Source organism: Sus scrofa, chromosome 4, assembly GCF_000003025.6.
Source record: "Sus scrofa isolate TJ Tabasco breed Duroc chromosome 4, Sscrofa11.1, whole genome shotgun sequence".
Lineage (NCBI taxonomy): Eukaryota > Metazoa > Chordata > Mammalia > Artiodactyla > Suidae > Sus > Sus scrofa.
The window spans coordinates 80,687,849-80,701,724 of NC_010446.5; positions in this window are offsets into that span (position 1 = coordinate 80,687,849).

Consider the following 13,876-nt stretch of genomic DNA (forward strand, 5'->3'; position numbering starts at 1 on the left):
CAGGTTGGGTTTGGCTTTTCTATGCCACATACTCCCAGCTATGCCTGTCTCCTAAAGACAGAATTTTATGTCAAGTGCGTCACAGTATGAGTCTCATACTGAGATTAATCTCTTATTGTCTTTTTCCCTTCTTAAATCTAACACTTCTTTTAAAGAGTTTTAACAGAGACTTTTAAGGAAACAAGATAATAACCACCATGAATAGAGACCAGCCAGGGCCTAGCACTATTTAACAATAGCGACAGGACTCCTATTATTCTGCCAGGATGATTACCGTGGCACTCATGCCAGATTTCCCACTGCTTTGATGTAGGGCATGTGATAGGTCTCCTGGAGTTATTGCTTTACATAATGTCACCATAGTTGAACAATAAATTAAGTACTCTTACTTACCAATGTGACAACTGTGACCAGCTAGGAGAGGGAATATTCTCTGGTCACATATTCCCAGAGGTGGGCTGGTTGCTCTCCACCTGGCAGAAAATCACCAGAAAGATCCTTCCCAGCCCTGTGTTCTCTCTTCAGTGCACCGGGCTGACCTGAGGACCACTTGCAAGGCTCTCTCCCATCTTCACAGATGCTTCTGCCAGAAAGCGTAAAACTGGATTCTACTTTTTCCTACACCAGAGCATCCCTTCTTTGAAGTGCTTTCTAACTACTTTTATTTTTTTCAAGATTTTAGAAACCGCCTCTTACTTTCCTTCCAGTGTATCTGGATGTTTGAGAGAAGTTTGTTTCCAAAAGTCTTGTATCCAAATCACATACTGGTTTTAGGAAAAATACTGACTTTTTGGCTTAAACTGGGGTGTATGAATGGAAAGAAAAGTAACTTGTGTGTGATAACTGAATGGTCAGAAATAGTAATCTTATATCTCTTTCAAATTAGTGTTTGTTAACTTTTTAAATCATTTATATATATATATATATATATTTTTTTTTTTTTTTTCTACTATACAGATTGGTGACCCAGTTACACTTACATGTATGCATTCTTTTTTCTCACATTACATGTTCCCTCATAAGTGACTAGACATAGTTCCCAGTGCTACACAGCAGGATCCCATTGCTAATCCACCCCTAAAGGCAACATTCTGTATTTATTTACCACAAGCTCCAGGTCCCTCCCAGTCCCTCCCCTTCCCCCTTGGCAACCACAAGTCTATTCTCCAAGTCCATGATTTTCTTTTCTGTGGGAAGGTTCATTTTCTCCTTATATTAGATTCCAGATATAAGTGATATCACATGGCATTTGTCTTTCTCTTTCTGACTTACTTCACTCAGGATGAGTATCTCTAGTTCCATCCATGTTGCTGCAAATGGCATTATTTTGTTCTTTTTTATGGCTGAGTAGTATTCCATTGTGTATATATACCACATCTTCAGATCCAAACATCTATCAGTGGACTTTTGGGTTGATTCCATGTCTTGGCTATTGTGAATAGTGATGCAATGGACATGCAGGTGCATGTGTCCTTTACAAGGAAAGTTTTGTCTGGATATATGGCCAAGAGTGGGATTGCTGGGTCATACGGTAGTTCTACATATAGATTTCTAAGGTACCTCCCTACTGTTCTCCAAAGTGGTTGTACCAGCTTCCATTCCCACCAAGAGTGCAGGAAGGTGCCCTTTTCTCCACACTCCCTCCAGCAATCGTTATTTGTGGATTTATTAATGATGGCATTCTGACTGGTGTGAGGCGGTATCTCATGACAGTTTTGATTTGCATTTCTCTAATAATCAGGGATGTGGAGTGTTTTTTCATGTGCTTGTTGGCCATCTGTACATCTTCCTTGGTGAATTGTCTATTCAGGTCTTTTGCCCATTTTTCCATTGGGTTGTTGGCTTTTTGGCTGTTGAGTTGTGTAAGTTGCTTGTATGTTCTAGAGATTAAGCCCAGTTGCATCAATTGAAACTATTTTCTCCCATTCTGTAAGTTGTCTTTTTGGTTTCTTTTTGGTTTCCTTTGCTGTGCAAAAGCTTGCCAGTTTGATTAGGTCCTGTTGGTGTATTTTTGCTCTTACTTCTGTTGCTTTGGGAGACTGACCTGGAAAACATTTGTAAGGTTGATGTCAGAGAATGTTTTGCCGTGTTCTCCTCCAGGAGTCTGATGGTATCTTGTCTTCTATTTAAGTCTTTCAGCCATTTTGAGTTTATTTTTGTGCATGGTGTGAGGGTGTGTTCTAGTTTCATGGATTTGCATGCAGCTGTCCAGGTTTCCCAGCAACCCTTGCTGAAAAGGCTGTCTTTTTCCCATTTTATGTTCTTGCCTTCTTTGTCAAAGATTAATTGACCATAGGTGTCTGGGTTCTCTATTCTGTTCCATTGGTCTGTCTGTCTGTTTTGGTACCAGGACCACACTGTCTTGATGACTGTGGCTTTGTAATACTGCCTGAAGTCTGGGGGAGTTATGCCTCCTGCTTGGTTTTTCTTCCTCAGGATTGCTTTGGCAATTCTGGGTCTTTTGTGGTTCCATATAAATTTTTGGATTGTTTGCTGTAGTTCTGTGAAAAATGTCATGGGCAATTTGATAGGGATTGCATTGAATGTGTCGATTGCTCTGGGTAGTATGGCCATTTTTACAATATTAATTCTTCCAACCCAGGAGCATGGAATATCCTTCCATTTCTTTACATCTTCTTTAATTTCCTTGATTAATGTTTTATAGTTCTTGGCATATAAGTCCTTTCCTTTACCTCTTGGTCAGGTGTATTCCCAGGTATTTGAATTTTTGGGGTGCAATTTTAAAAGGTATTGTGTTTTTGTATTCCTTTTCTACTATTTATTGTTAGTACACAGAAATCCAACTGATTTCTGAATGTTAATCTTCTATCCTGCTACTTTGCTAAATTTGTGGATCAGTTCAGGTAGTTTTTGGGTTGTGTCCTCAGGGTTTTCTATATATAGTATCATGTCATCTGCATTCAGAGAGAATTTGACCTCTTCTCTTCCTATTCGGATGCCTTTTATTTCTTTTGTTTGTCTGATTGCTGTGGCTAGGACTTCTAGTAGTATGTTGAATAACAGTGGTGAGAGTGGACATCCTTGTCTTGTTCCAGATTTTAGTGGAAAGGCTTTCAGCTTTTCTCCATTGAGTATTATATTTGTTGGGTATTGTCATAAATGGCTTTGATTATGTTAAGGTATGTTCCCCCTATACCTACTTTGGTAAGAGTTTTATCTCTAAATTTATATTTTAAAAAAGGAGGAAAATCTAGAATGGAGGAAACCACGATTGGAAAGCAGTCACTTAAATAAGCCACCATACTGATCTAAATATGAAAATATTAAAAGAAAAAGGAAAAAAAAGACATCAAATTCATACAATGTGGGCAAAGGAAGTAAGAAAAATTAGATTCTTTTTCATTTTTTTTAAGGATGTGTTTGAGCCTATATGATTATCAGGCTAAAGCCAGCAGATATAGGAAGGGGTTAACATACTTAAAAAACAGTGCAACCACAAATCAAAAGTGAACATTACATTCACAAAAACTGAAAAGAAAAGTATACAAACATAAAATAAATGGAAATCATCCAACCAAAAAAAAAAAAAAAGAAAGGAATAAAAGAGAAACATAGAATCAACTGGAAAACAAGGTTTAAAATGGCAATAAATACATATCTATCAATAATTACCGTTAATATCAATGGACTGAATGCTGCAATCAAAAGACACAGAGTGGCATGTTGGATAAAAAAGCAAAAACCTTCAATCTGCTGTCTACAAAAGACTCACCTTAGGGCAAAGGACACTTACAGATTGAAAGTGAGGGGAAAAGGTGTTTCATGCCAATGGACCAGACAGGAAAGCGGGAGTTGCAATACTCAGGTCAGACAAAATAGACTTTAAAACAAAGGCCAGAAAGAAAGACAAAGAAGGACACTATTTAATGGTTAAAGGATGCATACAAGAAGAGGATATTAAAATTGTCAATATATATGCCCCTAATCTAGGAGCACCCAGATACCTACAACAAATACTAACAGACATAAAAGTAGAAACTGATGGGAATACAATATTCGTAGGAGAATTTAACACTTCACTCACATGAATGGAGAGGTCTACTAGACAGAAACTCAATAAAGCAACAGAGATTCTAAAGTAAACAATAGAAAAGTTAGACTTAATCAACATTTTCAGGACATTATATCCAAAAAAATCAGAGTATACATTCTTCTCAAGTGCACATGGAACATTTTCAAGAATTGGTCACATCCTGGAGCACAAAACTAACCTCAACAAATTTAAGAATATAGAAATTATTTCAAGTATCTTCTCTGACCACAATAGCATGAAACTAGAAATCCACCACCAGAAAAGAAGTAAGAAAAAAACCTACTATATGGAGGCTAAACAACATGCTACTAAAAAACCAGTGGACCAATGAGGAAATCAATAAGGAAATTAAAAAATACCTCGAGACAAATGATAATGAAGACACAACCACTCAAAATCTATGTGATGCTGCAAAAGCAGTGCTCAGAGAGAAATTCATAGCAATACAGGCTTCCTCAAAAAAGAAGAAAAATCTCAAATCGACAGCTTAACCCACCACCTAAGTGAATCAGAAAAAGAACAACAAGAAAAACCTTAAGTCAACAGAAGGAAGGAAAGCATAAAGATCAGAGAGGAAATCAATAAAATAGAGACTCAAAAAAACAATAGACAAAATCAATCAAACCAAGAGCTGGTTCTTTGAAAAGGTAAACAAAATTGACAAACTTCTGGCTAGACTTACCAAGAAGAGGAGAGAAAAAACCCAAATAAACAAAATAAGAAATGAAAAAGGAGAAGTCACAATGGATACTACAGAAATACAAAAAACCATAAGCAAATACTATCAACAATTATATGCCAAAAAATTCAACAATCTAGAAGATATGTTAACTTTTTTTAAATTCTAAGAAATGGTAACCTTTCAAATTTTAATGTAAAAATACCCAGTGTTTAAAGATACCTTAAAATTTTAACAAATAAAAGGAAAAAAGTCTGCCTTAACCAGTATGAAATTTTAATTATACTGGTTCCAACTGGTGCAGATGCTCACTTTTCCCTAGACACCTCTATAAGCTAGGTATGTGTTCCTGCTAGAGGTAAAATAGACCCCAAGTCTTCTGTATGAGACTCTCATAGACTTGCCGCTCCTCAGACAGGGTCAAGCAGCACTTGACTCATCTCACAGAAGCTATGAGAGTGGATTTCTTCTAGAAAACTACCCCCTCTTAAACAGTAATGCTATCAGGAGACTGAGCAGAAGACCAGTGATTTCCAAAACATATCCAAGATGCTTGCTAAGCCAGGACAGATCCTATTTCTGACTTTTTTAAATTTTGGAGGCTTGGAAAATATTAACTACTATAAAAACAAACAAGCAAACAAAAACTTCTTTGACAGGAGTGCCTGCTGTGGCTCAGAAGGTTAAGAACCTGACGTAGTGTCCATGAGGATGTGGGTTCAGTCCCTGGGTTAAGGGATTGATCAGCGGGTTAAGGACAAGCTGTGGCATAGGTAGCAGATGGAGCTCCAATTGGACTGGGAATTTCCATATGCTGCAGGAGTGGCCTTAAAAAAAAAAACCAAACAAACAATAAAAACCCCCAAAACAAAAAAACTTCCTTGACAGTTAGGAAAGAACACTGAGATGTCATGCCTTAAAAAATTAAATGGTGGATCTTTTTCTTTAATCCAAAGGCAGTGAGAAAACAATTTTTTTTCTGGTGATAATCCAGAATGAGGGACAGAGAAAAAAGAATTTTCCAGGAAAGATAGAACACTTTTCTATGGTTTTGAGTCGGTATTTTGTGCATATTGATTTTCAAGCAAAAGAGATTTCGACATGGAATCATCAGGAAAAAAAAAATGCCCTGTCTATATAAGGGATCAGAGCAGTGTTTATGAATCTGCTCTAGATAGAGAAATGCAACAGAAATGAGCTATCACTTAGTTGCTAAGAGTATGAGGCTAGGAATTTGACAGACCTGGGCTCAAACCTAACCTTCATCACTAGTTATCTGTGAAACTTTGGATAAATAATTCAACCTCTCTGTTTTCACTTCTTCATCTGTAGCATGTGGATAGTAATATGAAATCTACATCACTCCTAGAATTGAATGAGATCATGCATGAAGCTCTTAACACAGTGCCTGGCACAGCTTACAGCTGCTGTTAGAGTTTTTATTTTTTTTCTTCTTGCAACACATTTTTGTGTTCGTTTCAACAGTTTAACCCCACATCTCTACCAAGTTGCCAGAAGAGAATTTTCCATTCCTGCCCCTCGTAACCACACCCTGTTTTAATCATGAACCAGATTTCAACACCGTCCCTGAAAGTTCACCACCCATTACAGATTTTCTCTGTGCAGTTTTTAATTTTGCTGTACCCAGAAATGCTAAAAGCTAAAGTGATACTTAGCACCTATTATTACTGTTATTGTATTCCACTATAGTCTAGAAAGGAAAACTAGGTGACTTAGATATCATGAGAGTGAGGGAATTCACAATACCCTCAATTGCAATGGCTTTAAGACAATACTCAATGTTTTGTGCAAGGAAGGGAAAGTTTATACCTTATTAGGCCATCTCTCCAAGGGCTACAGATACCTCAACCCTTCCAAGAAAGCCTCTATCTATCCATGCATCTTATAAAATAGTTCCAATGGTGGAGCACTCTAGGTTTTAAAAAATTTATCCTCCAAACTTAATTGATGTTTTATATTATTTTTATTTCAGATTTCAATTGTGTTTGTGAAATACACCACACCCAGTTTATAATGTAATTATCCTTAGAACACTGGCAACTTTAATTTTGGAATAGATTTTGAAGATTCAGTTATGCTCCATCTGTATCAGCTCTTTCTTGTGCAATAATGGAAAACCTAACTAAATTTGGCTTAAACCAAAGGGGAAAAAAAAGGTGGAGGAAGAAATTTTTTGGTTTTCCTAATCAAAAAGGTTAGGGGAAGAATCACTTTTAGATGCGGCTATGTCCAGGGACTCAGCAAATGCCAATAGACCTTCGTTGCTTTACATCTTTCAGTTCTACCTTTTAAGTTGTGGCTTCATTACTAGGATCTATGAGTTGGCAGGATGGCATATAGCTGCAAGTCCAGTTGGCCCTAGGTTTATGTTCAACAACTACAAAAAGTTTCTTTTTCTTTCCCCCTCTCTTCCTCTCAACTCCTAGTGGAAGACTCACTGCATGTGAAAATTACATGAACAAGGAAGGTTGAATAGTTGTGAGGAGCAAAAGCAAGTTATCTAGTAGAGCAACCTCAAGTATCTTCAGGCAAGGGTTGAATGGTTATTTAAATTGGGCTACCCTGCAACTGTTACACTTTTATATATCCTAAAATATTTGGAAATAACCCAGTCCTATCCAACCATCTCAAATCATCTTGTCACATGCTAAACATCTTCTCACTATGTGTTAGGCAAGCTGTCTTGTTTGAAGAAATATACATCTTTACCACCAGCTTTCCTAATATCCACTTGTTCATATAAGCCATTGGACATTTCAGCCTAGTTGAGGAGAAAATAACAAGGGTACAATGAAAACTTTTTTTGGCTCCGTGTGTATTATTCATACACAGAGTTCAAAAAACAAACAATCCCACAACAACCAGAGCGACTCATGGCTTTGAGATATATTAAATCCATAAAAATTATTCTCCCTTAAGTCTAAACTTATCCAGACTCAGGGCACATAAAATGATATGGAACAACATTACTTCTGTCTTTTATTGAGAAAGGTCAGAGGATGTGGAATTGGCATTGATTGACCACTGAGTGGGTTCCTGGGAATGCTCCCTTCAACTTCAGAGGATCTCACAGAACACAGAGAATTTCCCGAGAGAGTTCATTTTGGAGGCTGTGTTATCTTCAGCCAGGACTAATTCTTCCATTATTTTAATCAGGGTGAACAACTGCTGTCATTCTTTTCTACACTGATATACACTTATAAAGGCCCTAGATTACTGGCTTAAATTGTTAGCCCTCACAGAGTTTTTTGTTGTTGTTGTTGTTTTGTTTTATGTAGGACAGGGATAATAGCATCATTTAATCAGTTCTGCAATTTAAGCAAACATTGGAAGAAGTTTTAACTCCCATAAAGCATGAACCTCAAATATTTCCCTCTCTGTTCTTGTATTGGGTGACCCAGAGGAGAGCTTATCTCAGTTCTCACAACCAAGAGAAGACAGAATTGGAGCTTTTCCAGGTATCTATGGAGAGAATCTGGGTCAGTGAAACCTGGTCTGGACATAGAAATTATCCCCTTGTTCTTATTTTTAGCCAATAAATGGTTGCTTTCTGAATACCAGGAAAATTCCATTTGAAAAGTTCTTATGAAATGTGGTCACACTATTTAACACTTGCAAAAGCACACAGAATGCATGGCTTTGATTTTTATAGACTAGACAAAGTTCCTCAGCATAGGTTGGACCCTGTTATCATGGCTAGCAGAGTGAGAACCACCATCAATATGTATAGGTTAATTGTGAGGCTGCTCATAGCACCTTTGTTTTTCCTAGACAATTCAGATTAAAGCAGTCTTCCTATTGTCTTTCTGGTTTCTTCTTATAAAATTAAAACATTGCAGTAGCTGTTTAGTTTAATTTAATTTAGTTTAGTTTTTCTCACATTGGTAATCAAATAGGGAGAGGAAGGATATTATCTTCCCAAAAGTAATAAAAAAATATTTTTTAAAAAAATCAGAATTTTAGGGAGTCCCCATCACGACTCAGTGGAAACAAATCTGAGGATATAACCATGAGGATGCATGTTGGATCCCTGGCCTTGTGTTAAGAATCCGGTGTTGCCTTGAGCTGTGGTGTAGATTGCAGATGCAGCTCAGATCCCATGCATTGCTATGGCTGTGGTGTGGGCCGGTGGCAACAGCTCCAATTCAACCCCTAGACTGGGAACTTCCATATGCCATAGGTGCAGCCCTAAAAAGACAAAAAAAAAAAAAAAAGTGGAAAAATCAGGATTTTAGATTTGCAAAGAGAAGCTTATCTGCTATTTTTTTAATTTGTTAAAATTTCCAAAGAATTTATGCAAAAGTTTTAAGATTCTGCATGTGTGTGTGTGTGTGTGTGTGTCTGTATATACATTTGTGCTTGAAGTACTCACATTAACTGGAGAAGGTAATTGAATTATGAGGGATTGTTTTGGGGAAGAGGTGATAAACTAAAGTTGACTAGATTATAGGATTTGACTAAGGACAAAGTTGACCGAATTTTGTTTATATTGGGGCAGTTGGTTGAATAAAATTTGAAAATCTAAATAACCCCCCAACTATTTCTGGTAGCACCTCATGAGAGTAAGATATGTTTTAATTTGAACCTACCTTTACATGTAATATTTTCATACTCTTCCTTCAAGATTTAACTGAAATTGAGGTTTCTATGGAAATATTCCTCAGCAGTCTCACACTTTCAAGTCAGCCACTTTTGTAATGGCATAATTTTTTGTTTATCTACATAGGCAACATCCTTAGTGAAGGAAGAGGACTGGCTTGTTCGTCACCTAATCCTCTCTTCTAGTTCAGTGGTTTGTGATGTATCAGTCCTCAAATGTCTGTGTTCCATAAGACATCAAAACTAGACAAATCTCATTCATTCCTTCAATTATTTATTGAGCAAATATTATGTTCCTGGCACTATTCCAGGTGACAAGGATATAGCAGTGAACAAGCAAAAAATATTTCCCTCATGCAGCTTATAGCGGAATTGGGAGACAATAAACAAATAAGAAAAAAGTAAACTATATAGTATGTTATGTAATGACAAATGTTAAAGAGAAAAGTAACATTGGGAAAGTGGGGATAGGAATACTGAGGATAAACGGATTTTAAAAATTTAGATGAAGTAGCAGAGAAGACTGTATTTAATGTAGATCCCAGGTGTGTACAGCCAAGGTACAAGACTTAAAGTATGTGGAACATAATCATGATGATTTAGAATGCCTTAATTTATAATGAATGATTCTTAGATAGGAACCCACATGTTTAACTTCTATGAGGTTGAGGAAAATAATTTTTGGCTTTTTAAAAAGATTGTAAACAAGATTTTAAAGCAATTTAGATGAAAAACTTTTCCAATTTATAACTGCAATTTAAATATTTGGTATGCATTAAAATCATTTTCTGTATTCACTGAATAGGTGCCATAAGTGTCACTTCAGCAAGCAACATATTGTTAGCCTAACTCCAATTATTTTAAGTACAGAAAGGTTATAAAACCCCACTTCTTAAAAAAATATAATTCCAATATTTCATTAATTCAGTTTTCCTATCAAGATGAATTGGTGTTATTTTCCAAAGCATGTTTAAATTTGTACAAAAAGAACATTTCCTTCTTTCTTTTTTTTTCTTTTTTCCCTTTTTTGGCCACCCCATGGCATATGGAATTCCCAGGCCGGTGATCAAATCTGAGCCCCAGTTGTGACCTAAGCCAAGGCTGTGGCAACACCGGATCCTTAACCCACTGTACCCAGTGAGGGATCTAATCTGCATCTCATCGCTCCCAAGATGCCACAGATCTCGTTGTGCCACAGCAGGAAATCCAAAACGCACATTTTTAATGATATGTTTTCTTATGTTCCAGTGTCTAACTAGTCAGAGTTTTGTGATCCAAGGAGGTCAGGGAAATTCACAAATTATGCTTTTGCTAGAAACTAAAATAATCTGAACCCCTGATGAGGAGATTTGGGAAGTATCTGCAGAAACAGGAACAATAAGTCATTTTTCGCCTTTGCTTCAACAAGTCTGCCACAGACATTTCAGTTTATTTCTGTTTCTGAGTAAGCACACATCTTGACTGTCCATCGTTGTCTGTTAGACCTGTGAATCTCCCTGGTAGATAAGTACAATACATATGTACTTTGAGAACCCTTCCTCTTTGCTTCTTTTCTAATTTTATTGAAGTATAGTTGATTTATAATGTTGTGTCAATGTCGGCTGTACAGGAAAGTGATGCAGTTATACATATATATACATTATTTTTCATATTCCTTTCCATTATGGTTTATCACAGGATATTGAATATTGTTCCCTGTGCTATAGAGTAGGACCTTGTTATTTATGCATTCTATATGTAATAGTTTACATCTGTTAATCCCTAACTCCAAGTCTATCCCTCCCTTACCCCCCCTTTGCAAACACAAGTCTCTTTTCTATGTCTGTGAATAATTAATTTGTGTTGATAAATTCATTTGTTATATTTTAGATTCTACATAGAAGTTACATCATAATGATATTTGCCTTTCTCTTTATGACTTACTTCACTTAGTGTGATCAATCTCTAGGCACATCCATTATTTCATACTTTTTATGGCTGAGTAGAACTCCTATATATTATGTACCACATCTTCTTTATCCATTCATCTGTTGATGAACATTTAGATTGTTTCCATGCCTTAGCTATTGTAAATAGTGCTGCTATGAACATAGGGGTGCATCTATCTTTTCAAATTATAGATTTTCCAGATATATGCCCAGGAGTGGTATTGCTATATCATATGACAACCCTACTTTCATTTTTTTGAGGAACCTCCATACTATTTTCTATGGCGGCTGCACCAATTTACAATCCCACCAACAGTGTAGAAGGGTTCCCTTTTGAGAACCCTTTCTCTTTATTTCACTGAAATTAGTTATTTCTCACTAGGTAATTGAAAACAAAATTTCTCCTTCAGCTGAGTTTATCTTTTGCCTCTTTCTGTGCCATTCTACAATGCACTCAGTCTTTGGCTGCTCCTTGCAGCAGTATGCAAGTTCTGATTTACTGGACGCCTTTTCCTGAGTAGCTTCTCATCTCTGAATATTGAGGTCTTGGCTGGATCAAGTTTTGCTGGTCTGCAGCCTATTAGGGGACCACTTATGCTTTGGGGATAGATTATAACAAGGATTTCTTCCATTTAAGGTACTTTTTTCTTCTTTAAAGGGAAATCTGAGCAAGAGTGATGTGGAATGCAAAGAACTTTTCTAAAGCTCTTTGGGACTGCATACAGTGAACAAAGAGGAAGGAAAGGCTGTATGTTGCTGTTTTGAGAAAATTTTAGGCCTACTAACTCACAGTGGATTAGTTGATATTTTTGCTTCACTTTTATAGAAATGGACCCAATTCTCAAATGTTCAAAAGCAGATTTCCAAGTATGTGTCAATTTTCTCAGAATTTCTTTTTTTTCTTTTTTTTTTCCTTTTTTCCTTTTTTTTTTTTTTGCCTTTTTGGGGGCTGCACTTGAGGCATATGGATGTTTCCAGCCTAGGGTCTAATCGGAGTTGTAGCCACCAACCTACGCCAGAGCCAAAGCAACACTATCCGAGCCATGTCTGTGACCTATACCACAGCTCATGGCAACGCCAGACCCTTAGCCCACTGAGAGAGGCCAGGAACCTAACCCGCAACCTCATGGTTCCTAGTCGAATTTGTTAACCTCTGAGCCATGATGGGAACTCCCAGAATTTCTTTTCTTTCTCCCTTTTGTTGGATACTTTTGAAGTTAGGAGAAGACATGTACAACAATTTCTTCTGAAATACTACATGGGAAATGGTAGGAATTTAACTGATAAAATGAAAATTTTGAATTATTGAAGGATTTGAATTATCTATTCTTCTGATAGATTTAGGTAATACAAATTATTAAGTTAATGTGCTCTATCACTTTTTCATGTGTTACCAGTTTTCACCCTCTTGTAGCTCAAATATAACTATTTCTGAAAAAAGCAAGAATTCTGAACATCTCAAAAATTCACTATGACACAGAGAAGTCCAATCTTGAGTGGACTTCAGTGAGGATTGAAAAATGAAATAAAATCTGAAGGCATATTTACAAGCATTGGATTCCCCTTCAGCATTTCCAATTTAGCCTTATCCCTCACCCTCCCCACTTTTCCCTGGCCTCCTTCCGGAAAGCTGGTGGGTTCTTTCAGAATCAGGACAACTCCTCAAGTTACACTCTATATGGAAGCTCTGGCAGTTACTCCACTGTTTTCACATAAAAGTTTTATTAAGTCTCTGCCAAACAGCTTCCCATCATGGGATCAGCTAAAGATGAAAGTTTTTTGCTCAAGTGAGAACTTTGTATTAAAGTCGTGTGTGTGTTAGAAGATGGAGATTTCTCCACGTCAGATACTGGATTTTCCAACAAACACACATCAAAGGAAAACCCTGCTTCTCAACTGGTTCTCATGTTTTCTTCCAGTTGGCTTCTTATCAAGATGATTCAGAAAGTGCTGCTCAACTGTGGTGCACAAACAAGGACATGGGGTATTGGTGACTCAACCTTGTCAAATCAGCTGGGGTTTCTCTTCAGAAGCCAGGTAATGAATGTCCACTTGAAAAGATTTCCTTCTACCAAGAAATGCAGAGAGGAGTATAGGAAAGCCTGGTTATAAAAAAATACATGGAGATTGCATTTGTTTCAAAGCCGTTATTAAAATTCTCATAGCATTACACTCTGAGTATGATAATTGCTGAGGAGAGTAAAGCCCAAGGTGGCAGCATCATTACCCTCCCCTTTCAAAGAGTGGTGCTAATGGATCCTAGAGGAGTGCCTTCCAAATTTAGGTAAGAATTAAAAATTTTAGTTGGTCAGGCTTTTAGCTATGACTAAAAACTCAGAAAAACTTGATTTTAGGCTTTTTAATCACATCTGAACATGTTTGTTTGTTTTTCAAAATTGGGTCTGATTAAAAATATTTCTAGTTGATGGAAATTTGGGTTGTTTCCAGCTGGGGCTATTACAATAAATCTGCTGTAAACATTTGAGTACAAGTCTTTTGAGAAACTTATGTTTTTATTTCTCTTGAGTAGTAGAAAAGAGTAGAATTGGTGGGATATTCCTAAAGATAGATAGATAGATAGATAGATAGATAGAT